Genomic DNA, 11,317 nt, shown 5'->3' on the forward strand with positions numbered 1-11,317 from the left:
TTTTCTCTGTTTCTCAAATCTTTTGTAATAAATTATTTTCATAATTAAAAAAATAGAGGCAGTAGACAGGAACAGACATTTCACAAAAGAAGAACTTCATCTAGTAAGCAGACATAAAACATTCACACTCACTAGTAAAAGAATATATATTAAAACACCACTGTGGTGCAATTCTTCACCTAATTGGCAAAACAACTTCTTTTAAAAATAAAACTTAATGTCATTGAGGATACAGGAAAACGGTACTCTTACACACTACAGATGGCACTGTAAATTGGTTTGACCCTTGTTATGGGTTGAATTGTGTACCCCCAAAACTCATATGTTGAAATCCTCAGCCTTAGTACCTCAGAATGTAACCTTTTATATGGAAATAAGTTTGTTGCAGATGTAATTAAGTTAGGATGAGATGATGCTGGAGTATGGTGGGCCCCTAATCCAATGTGACTAGTGTCCTTAGGAAAAAAGGAAATTAAATTTCTGTTGTTTAAGCCACTCAGTTTGTGGTATTTTGTCATGGTAGCCCTAGCAAACTAATACAACCCTTATATAATGAAAATAGCAAAAAATATATATTTTTATATATTATATATTTATATTATATTTGTATATAAATACAAGTTATATGTGAACAACTATGTGTAATGTGGTGAAACCAATTTTTTCTTTCTCTGCTACCATTTTATTTAATATGTTTCTATTATTTTATAATGAAAGAAAAGTTAATAAAATGTAAAAATAAGAATAATTTGTTTTTTAATTCCCTTACCAATTCATGGACCAGTAATTGAGAAATATATCTATTTAGTCTCTGAAGGACATTTCAGTTCTGAAATTTTTGATTCTGCAAAAGAGTCAAGACAAAATAGTTTTCTTGTTGGCGTGTTAATATCCCTTGTAGGTTAAAAAACCTTCCAAGGATATATGGATGAAAATTCAATCAGAACCTTATTGCTAAAAGGGACTCAAGTCAAATATACAACTGCAGAAATTGCAGGACTCACTGAATTCCCTGTATCATCCCTGACAGATGCTCATCTGGCCTCTGCCCAAGTATTTACAATGATAGGGAGGTCACTGCTTCTCCAATTAGGCCATGCAGTTGTTGCATAGCAATTATAGCTAAAAATCTTCAGTATATTAAGCTGAATTCTGCTTCTCTTTATTGTACCCAGGGTTCCCTCTGCAACAACACAAAAGAAATTTATTACCTGATTTATATGGCTCCCTTTTAAATATATGAAGTCTTTTTTTTTTTTACATCTTTATTGGAGTATAATTGCTTAACAATGGTGTGTTAGTTTCTGCTTTATAACAAAGTGAATCAGTTATACATATACATACGTTCCCATATCTCTTCCCTCTTGCGTCTCCCTCCCTCCCACCCTCCCTATCCCACCCCTCTAGGTGGTCACAAAGCCCCGAGCTGATCTCCCTGTGCTATGCGGCTGCTTCCCACGAGCTATCTATTTTACGTTTGGTAGTGTATATATGTCCATGCCTCTCTCTCGCTTTGTCACAGCTTACCCTTCTCCCTCCCCATATCCTCAAGTCCATTCTCTAGTAGGTCTGCGTCTTTATTCCTGTCTTACCCCTAGGTTCTTCATGACATGTTTTTCCCTTAAATTCCATTAAATATATGAAGTCTTTTCAGGTCAAATATTTAATTCCTGAAGTTATTCCTTATCTGATATTGTTTCCAGAGATCCTCTTCTCATGCTTACCTGGTTGTTCCCTAGTCTCTCAGTGTGCTTCAAAATATGGTACAAAAATAAAGTTCTCCAGGTATGAACTGAACAAAGCAGATTACTGTGGAAGAATTATCACAACTGATCTAAAACAAGGCTAAACACTAAAAATTATTATTGCTACTAAATACTTTTCCAGACCCTTTGCGTATATTATCTTATTTTGGTTCTCTCAGTTACCATGCATTATTATTCATCATATTTTACAAATAAGAAAATGGAGGCACCAAGAAGTAACTTGCCTAAGATCACACAGTCCAAGCTGAGATCAGTTGAAGTCCAAAGCCCTTTCTCTTAACCAGCTCTTAATAAGTATCTGTTGAATACATGTTTAATAAATTCTTGTTGCATGAAGGAAGGATTTACATATTTACTCTTCTAGTAATTTTTTGGCCTTGTCCTAATCCTGGCACTTACAGAATTAACAGTAAACTGAAATCCCCAGATGCTCGTCATACAAGCAGCCTTTAACTCTCATCCTAAACAGCCTTAGCCCTCACCTCATTAACCTAAATGCAAACACATACATTTCTCTCTATTACATTTCACCTTGTTGTTTTGGGCTCATCATTACAGCCCGTTGAAATATTTCTGAATTTTGACTGTCATATGGTTCTCTCCTATCTTGTGTCACCACAAATTTAATAAACACACCTTCTCCAATAATTCTTCAGTTTAAAAAAAAAGATAATTTTTTCTAATTTCTATGACATCAACTATTTCTTTTATAGCTACACATTTTATTAATAAAATAAAAGTAATGATAATAGAAAAGCATACTCTGTAATTCAGTTTTAATTATTTCATGTTGATATTCAGCCCTAATGGGGCTGAATCTCTGAAATTTTAGTGTAGTGTTTGGAAACGAAGAGAGTGACTTCACCTAATGCAATACAGGAACCGTCAGCTTTATGTAGGATGTCACTTAGGATGCCTGGATTGCAAGTAATAGAAAACTCAACTGGCTTCAACAGTTGTCAGCTTATTAAATCATGTGACAAGGAAAACAGAGATAAGGCAGTTTCAGTAATTCACAGGTTCAACAATATTATCAAGGATTCACATTCTTTTCATTTTCTACTCTGAGGTTCTGTTTGTCTGCTACTCTCCTCATAGCTGCAGACTGGTTACAACACGTCCAGGCACTATGTCCTGGAACAATAATTTCCAAAGGCCAGAAGGGAGGACATCCTTTCCTGGTGCTCCGTTCTAAGACTGAGAAAAGACTTCCCAAAAGGTCTCCAACAGACTTTTCCACATGTGTCATTATCAGAATTATATTACATGTCCGAGGCCTAAGCCTGCCATTAACAAGGATAATGGAATTCTCCTGGCTGCAGACTGGGAGAAAATATTTGTAAAAGACACATCTGATAAAGGGCTATTAGCCCAAATATACAAAGAACACTTAAACTCAATAAGAAAACAAGCAACCTGATTAAAAAATGGACTAAAGACCTTAACAGACACCTTAACTAAACATACTCTTTCTTGCCATACAATCCAGCATTTGTCCCCCTTGGTATTTACCCAAAGGAGTTGAAAACTTATGTCCACACAAAAGCCTGCACGTGATGTTTATAGCAGCTTCACTTATAACTGCCAAAACTTAGAAGCAACCAGGATGTCCTTCAGTAGGTGAATGGTTACATAAACTGTGGAAGATCCAGACAATGGACTGTTAGGCAGCGCTAAAAAGAAACGAGTTATCAGGCCATGAGAAGACACGGAGGAACCTCAGCTGCATGTCACTAAGTGAAAGAAGCCAATCTGAAAAGGCTACATACTGGATGATGCCAACTATATGACATTCTGGAAAAAGCAAAACTATGGAGATATTACAAAGATCAGTCAGTGGTTGCCAGGGGTTGGGGGTCAGGAAGGGATGAATAGGCAAAGCACAGAGAATTTTTAGGGCATTGAAAATACTCTGCATGCTACCATAATGATGGATATGTGTCATTATGCATTTGTCCAAATGCACTGAGTGTCCAACACCAAGAGTGAATGGTAATGTAAACTATGCACTTTGGGTGATACAGATGTGACGATGTAAGTTCGACAGTTGTAACAAACATACCACTCTGGTGGGGGATGTGGGTAAGGAGGGAGGCTCAGTTTCGCTGTGAATCTGCCACTGGCACAGCCCATTAACAATTCCCAGGAAATAAAAAGAGAATCTGGGTAATAAAATGAAGTCTAACCTTTTTTTCCCTTCTCTTTTCCTTTGTGCTTAGTCCAGTTTCACTTGTTCATGGGCGGCTGTGTGCAGAGGCCTCGCATCCGGCACTTCAGAGCAGAGTCCCTAGTGTGAAACGGCTGTGCCTGACGCCTCAGCTCGGCGGGCCGTGCGCAGAAGCGCTGTGCACAACGCGGCAATCCAAGATGGCGGCGGTGGGCCCCGTGCAGAGAGACACTGCACAGGACACTGCAATCCAAGATAGTGGCGGCAGGCCGTGTGCAGAAGCGCTGCGCCCGGCACTTGGTCCTGGAGTGAATGCTGTGAGCTGCAAAATTGCGCCCCACCCGGGAGAACTCCCAGCCCTTCCCGGCTGCCAAGAGCCCCATAAAGCAGCCCCGCCCACGGGCGTGTACTCTGCAGTACAAGCTCACACCTGTCGGTGCTTTGATCAGAAAATGAAGCTTTCCTTTGCTTCTGAACGGAACTTGGTCTTATTCTATTGGCTCCAAGGACACCAGGCAGGAGGACCCTTGTTGGAGCCCAGCTTGGGAGGGTCAGTAACAAATCTAAAATTGCTCTAAAAAATAAAATAAGGTTTTTTAAAATTGGGGAATAGTTGATTTACAATGTTGTGTTAGTTTCAGGTGTACGGCAAAGTGAATCCGTGATACATATACATATATCCACTCTTTTTTAGATTCTTTTCCCATATAGGCCATTACAGAGTATCGAGTAGCGTTCCCTGTGCTATATAGAGTAGGTCCTTATTAGTCACCTACTTTATATATAGTAGTGGATATATGTCAATCCCAATCTTCCAATTTTAATTTTTAAAAAATTACCGAGGGCGGCTTAGCTGGGTTAAGGGCTGAGCTGGAAGGGACCGAGCCTCTGTTAAAACCTGTGGTGCCTCACACCAGTACAAATTGGGGTTCTGTTATCATGGAAAACGTGGTGGTGGTAGGCAATCAATGGTGTCTACAACATGTCCCAGGATATATTCAGACATTTTAAAATGTGGAATGAATAGGTAACACCCAGATGTACTTGTGTGATTATAGATAAAATAGTTAGATACTAGCTAGCAGTGGAATAACACTATTAAAATCCAAACCCACTGGAAAAACTAAACCAGTACAGTAATCTACTTGGTGGGCACGATCATGGATGAAAAGTGGAGCTGACCTCAAAGTGCTAGAAACAAATTACCACATATTTCATCCATTCAACAAAGATCGGATCAAAAAGGGAAGGGAGCGCTCGCTTTGGCAGCACATATACTAAAATTGGAACAATACAGAGAAGATTAGCATGGCCCCTGTGCAAGGATGACACACAAATTTGTGAAGCATTCCATATTTTTAAGCAACCTAAATGTCCATCTATGGATGAATGGATAAAGAAGATGTGGCACATATATACAATGGAATATTACTCAGCCATAAAAAGGAATGAAATTGAGTTATTTGTATTGAGGTGGACAGACCTAGAGTCTGTCATACAGAGTGAAGTAAGTCAGAAAGAGAAAAACAAATACCGTATGCTAACGCATATATATGGAATCTAAGAAACAGTACTGATGAACCTAGTGGCAGGGCAGGAATAAAAACGCAGATGTGGGCTTCCCTGGTGGCGCAGTGGTTGAGAGTCCGCCTGCCGATGCAGGGGACACGGGTTCGTGCCCCGGTCCAGGAAGATCCCACATGTCACGGAGCGGCTGTGCCCGTGAGCCATGGCCGCTGAGCCTGCGCGTCTGGAGCCTGTTGCTCCGCAACGGGAGAGGCCACAACAGTGAGAGGCCCGCATACTGCAAAAAAAAAACAAAAAAAAAAAAAAAAAAACAAAAAAAAAAAAAAAAAAAAAAAAAACGCAGATGTAGAGAACGGACTTGAGGACACAGGGTGGCAAGGGAAAGCTGGGACGAAGTGAGAGAGTAGCACTGACGTATACACACTACCAAATGTAGAATAGATAGCTGGTGGGAAGCAGCCGCATAGCACAGGGAGATCAGTTGGATGCTTTGTGACGACCTAGAGGGGTGGGATAGGGAGGGTGGGAGGGAGGCTCAAGAGGGAGGGGATATGGGGATATATGTATACATATAGCTGATTCATTTTGTTGTACAGTAGAAACTAACACAACATTGTAAAGCAATTATACACCAATAAAGATGTAAAAAAAAAAGGGAAATTTCTTTCAGAAAATCCAAGTAGAATTCAGTAAATGCACAATGAAGGATCATGATTTTGCATTTATTCCATAGGAAAATAAACAATATACTTCAGGCTTCCTTATGTTTATACAAGTATACTCCATAGTTTCTTTGATGTCTTCAGTATAAAGGCACACTAATACCAGTTTTTAATAGGGAGTAAGAGTGATATAGTGAATATTTAATTTTGAGGAGTTGGCAAAAAGATTATTTTTAAGTTTACTTCAAAGGAAAAGGATGAAATAATAAAAGATGAAAGACTGATTCATGTTCTCAGTGCTAGTTAATTTAGAAGACTCCACAGTCCCATTTTTATCTGATGACTGCAATCTTTCTAAGATAATTGATCTAGGTTTCTGATTTATTGCATTTGCTGTCATTCATTGTATTGTTTGATATAAGTTTATGTACTAGGTATAATTTCAACATGTCATCTAGTCTTTGTTCATCTTTCACTGTCAGTTGATGGCTTAAAATTGACTCTCCAGGAAATCTTAATTCACTATTATCTAACTGCTGCATTAAAAAATAATGAGGGGGCTTCCCTGGTGGCACAGTGGTTGAGAGTCCGCCTGCCGATGCAGGGGACACGAGTTCGTGCCCCGGTCCGGGAAGATCCCACATGCCGCAGAGCGTCTGGGCCCGTGAGCCATGGCCACTGAGCCTGCGCGTCCGGAGCCTGTGCTGTGCAACGGGAGAGGCCACAGCAGTGAGAGGACTGCGTACCGCACACACAAAAAAAAAAATTAGGGAGGGACTTCATCACCTATCATTTCAAACATAATTCCATAAACCCTATACACTCAGAGCTACAGCATGATTAGTTTGGTTGGATTCTAAATTATTGAGTCCAGTTCATAACAATTTCACAAAAATAATATTGCAAGTCCCATGAACCAGATTCACTTCCTGGAATTAGGAAAACAGGAAGTACTTCTAAAACAAGCCTAAGGACATCAGTGGTATTCACAGTATCAAATGGATGAGTACAATAATATCAAATCCAATAGCAGATAGGAAAATATTCTTATTTGGTGGGATTGGTAACTTTTGTGTTTGTGACAAAGTAAAACAGGCAATAAATACAAGTCCAAGTACCTGCTACAGAGCTAACAGAAGGGATGTTTAGCCGTGGGCCCTGGAGAGTACATATGCCTCAACTGTAAATCAGGAGGAAATACTAGAGTAAGTGCATAGAAGGAAGTTTGTTTCCAGCTTTCTCAGTGACTTGTTTTTCATAGAGAGAAGTTGAAAAATCTACAAGCGGGGATGACCCATGAAATTCAAGGAACAGAGCAATGATATCTCAGAAAGTAACAATTTGCTTCAAAAGAAGTTTCTAAGAAGCTGTGGTGAGTAATGCATTACTCAGAAGCTGTTAACCCACAATTCCCACCGAGGGCAAGTCTGCTGGGAGCGCCCCCCTCCATCAAGTTACAGAGCAGGGACTTTTGTGTTTCAATTCAAACAAGCTTATCAAGACCACAGTGGTTCAGGAAATAGGCGACAAAGGAAAGTACAATAAATAAAGTGCTCTTCACAATGAAATTTGTCAAACTTTTTGAGAAAAGTAACTATCAAAAGAATTTTGCATAATACCTTACCCCAGGGGGTTGAAATCAAAGTTTCACAAATTCTTAATCTTCCTATGAAGCTGGAAAAAAAGATGTAGCACATAGCAGTACAAGAGAGCAACATCATTCATTCATTCATTCAATAAACATTTATTTAGCACCTACTATGTGTAAAATTCTGTGTAAAACATAGAGGATACAAAATCACAGAAGACACGGTGTTGGCCCCCAAGAGGTGTGTTGGAGGGAGACAGGCAAATAAACCCACGATTCCAGTCAAGTGTAGGGAGCCCTAGGGTGTATCTGCACAGGGATTACCCCCACCTTCATTCTGTTCCCTCCAGGCATCCTTTCTCATCTATTCCCCCAAAATGTATAGATGGAAATAGAAAATTCTAGAAAAAGGAAAGGTAGAGAGGGTTATAAAATGAGCAGAAATCCAGAATGTAGCAAATTGACCAGATCTGGTTTTGTCAACAAATAAATTGCAAGAAAAAAAAAAAGAGGGAGGGGAAACAGATTAAAAGAGATCTAGAAAAACATAAAAACCAGACGTAATGTGTGAAGTTCGTCTAGATCCTGGTTCAAACAAATCAAAAGTTATAGGACACAGGGAAAATTGAACACTATCTGGATATTTGATATTAAGGAGTCATTGTCAAATTTTTTTTAATTAGTTAATTATTTATTTATTTTTGGCTGCTTTGGGTCTTTGTTGCTGCGCGTGGGCTTTTCTCTAGTTGCAGCGAGCGGGAGCTACTCTTTGTTGCGGTGCGTGGGCTTCTCATTGTGGTGGCTTCTCTTGTTGCGCAGCACGGGCTCTAGGCCCACAGCCTTCAGTAGTTGTGTCTCACGGGCTCTAGAGCGCAGGCTCAGTAGTTGTGGTGCACGGGCTTAGTTGCTATACGGCATGTGGGATCTTCCTGGGCCAGGGCTCGAACCCGTGTCTCCTGCATTGGCAGGTGGATTCTTAACCACTGTGCCACCAGGGAAGCCCATTGTCAAATTTTTTAAGTGGATAATGGTATTGGAGTTTTCCCTTTTTTTTTTTTGAGTCCTTATCTCTTAGAGACTGATACCAAAGTATTTACAGATGAAGTGATAGGATGGTAGAGATTTGCTTTCAAATGATCCAATAGGGGGAGGGGAATGTGGCAGGGCATAGAATAAACATGATTTTTTTTTTTTTATTTTGGCTGCGCCGGGTCTTAGTTGTGGCACACAGGATCTTCGCTGCGGCATGCAGACTTCTTAGTTGTGGCATGCAACGGCATTCAGACTTTTTTGTTGTGGGCATGCGGACTCTTAGTTGCGGCATGCGTGCAGGATCTAGTTCCCTGGCCAGGGATCAAACCCCGGCCCCTTGCATTGGGAGTGTGGAGTCTTACACACTGGACCACCAGGAAAGTCTCAGAATAAACATGATTGACTATGTGTTAATAATTTTTGAAGCTAAGAGATAGTTACATGTGGTTCATCATATTATTCTCTTTACTTCGTGTATGTTTGAAATTTTCCATATTCAATAAATCAACTTAGGGAGTTAGAGGAGGCTTCCCAAAGGAGATATGAAGTGAGTTTTGAAGGTGGACAAGAGCTATCTAGCTTAAAAAACAAAAAGGCCATCATCTCATTGCAAAGAACTTGGAGATAATAGTACCTTTTTAAAAAATAACTTTTAAAAACTGTGAAGTATATTGTGCGTATAATAATGTATTTAAGGCAAATACACAGTTTAAAGAATCAAAATAAAATGGAAATCTGTGACCTACCACCCAGCTGAAGAAAGAATGCCTTCAAAGCCTTCCATGCCACTCCTCAGCTTAACGTCCTCTTCTTTCCACCTCCAAGAGCTAGCCACTCTCCTGAATTCTGTGCTAATTATTCCTTGCTTATGCTTAGAGGTTTTATCACACGTGTTTATCTCCAACCAATAAGGTATTACTTAGTTTTACCTTCTTTTGAACTCCATATAAATGGAATTATACTGCATATGTTCTCTGACTTACTTTGTTCAACATTATTTTTGAGATTTACCTGTGATATTGGGTGTACTTATAGATTATTCTTTTTGTTTTTGGTATTCCATTTTATGAATATGCCATAATTTATTCAGCCATTCTACTACTGATAGATATTTGAGTTGTTTTCAGTTTGGGGCAGTTTGGTACTATAAGTAATCATCTATATATCTTTGGAGCACAGATGCAAGCGTTTTCCTAGGGGATAGTGGCTTAAGAGTGGAATTTATGGGTAGGATTAAGATTGCTTTTTTGAGATGCCAGCTGATTACATCATCTCATAATGGAAGGAGACTGTCAACTCCACTGTCACTCAGCCAATGGTGTTAACAGCTCTCAATAATGTCTCTTCGTAGAACTCAGCATTGAAAAAGGTGTTCCATGAGCATAGTTTAGCAACATGTATCTGGCACCACGTGGGGGAGAGAAAAGTTGAACTTAGGTACCATTTGCTGCAAAGCAGGGACAGTTCTTCAGGCTTCATCGTAGCTGGAGTAAAATATCCCTCAAGAATATTCCCATCCCTTTGTTTTAAATCCCAGCTCACCAAGCAGATTTCTGAAGTGTATTTCCCAGCAATCTTGATATCAGGAAAAGGGAGTGCTCTGGATAACACGGTACTCAAGCAGCCTATTTATAGGAAAGGGATTGCCTCTACTGGAGGACAAGATGCTGAAGTATGAAACTGGCTGACGACAGTGAGAATGGAAATGTAAAAATTGCATGGCAATTCCTTAGGACCCTAAGAGGTCAAGAGTTTAACCTTAGGGTCTAAGAATATGGTGATGCCATTAACAGACATAAAATAGTCAAAAGGACAGGTTTCAGGCGCGGTGGGGAGCAGAACTGGAAGTGATGACATTAGCATATACCAGATGTGCAGGGCCCTTGGGACATCCAGGTAAAGATGGCCAGTTGCGAGCCTGGAAATCAGGTCTGGAGCTCATGTGGAAAGTCGGAACCAGAGATACACGTTTAGAAGTCATTCACATAAGCCTGAAATGACATTACTAAGAGAGAGAATGCAGAACAAGAAGAATTTTGAGCACAGGATCTTGAGGGCTCACCTATGTTTAGGAAATAAGAAAAAGAAGAAGAGCCAGTAAAGGCAACACAAGAGACTGTCAAAGAAGTAGGAGGAGAACCAAGAACATAGAAGGCAAAGGAAGAAAGTGAGAACTGAAGGCTGAGGAAAGTGAAAGGTTAGGCATAGGTCCTTGAAAGCTGTGGGGATTCACCTAGTAAAAAACAAAAAAAGAGGTCGATAATAAAGAAAGCTACCAACTATTCAGCACCTATTATGAGGCAGGCACTATGACAAGAACTTTGCGTAGATTATGTTTTTATCATGGTAGAATCTATACAGCATGAAATTTACCATCTTAACTATCTTTAAGTGTACATTTCAGTGGTATTAAACACATTCGTATTGTTGCGCAACCATTACCACCATCCATTGCCAAAACTCTGTTCATCTTGTAAAACTAAAACTATTAAATAATAACTCCCGGGCTTCTCTGGTGGCACAGTGGTTGAGAGTCCGCCTGCCGATGCAGGGGACACAGGTTCGTGCCCCGGTC

The 11,317-nt window shown here is 39.8% G+C and overlaps 1 non-coding gene across 1 annotated transcript; it reads left to right on the top strand.

Moving 5' to 3' along the window:
• The first annotated feature begins 5,186 nt into the window (after positions 1–5,186).
• On the top strand, positions 5,187–5,293 carry LOC116748208. Its single transcript, XR_004348219.1, has one exon. It is a non-coding gene; the product is annotated as a U6 spliceosomal RNA (small nuclear RNA).
• Positions 5,294–11,317: the final 6,024 nt, after the last annotated feature.

The sequence above is a fragment of the Phocoena sinus genome, chromosome X (assembly GCF_008692025.1).
Source record: "Phocoena sinus isolate mPhoSin1 chromosome X, mPhoSin1.pri, whole genome shotgun sequence".
In the NCBI taxonomy this organism is placed as follows: Eukaryota; Metazoa; Chordata; class Mammalia; order Artiodactyla; family Phocoenidae; genus Phocoena; species Phocoena sinus.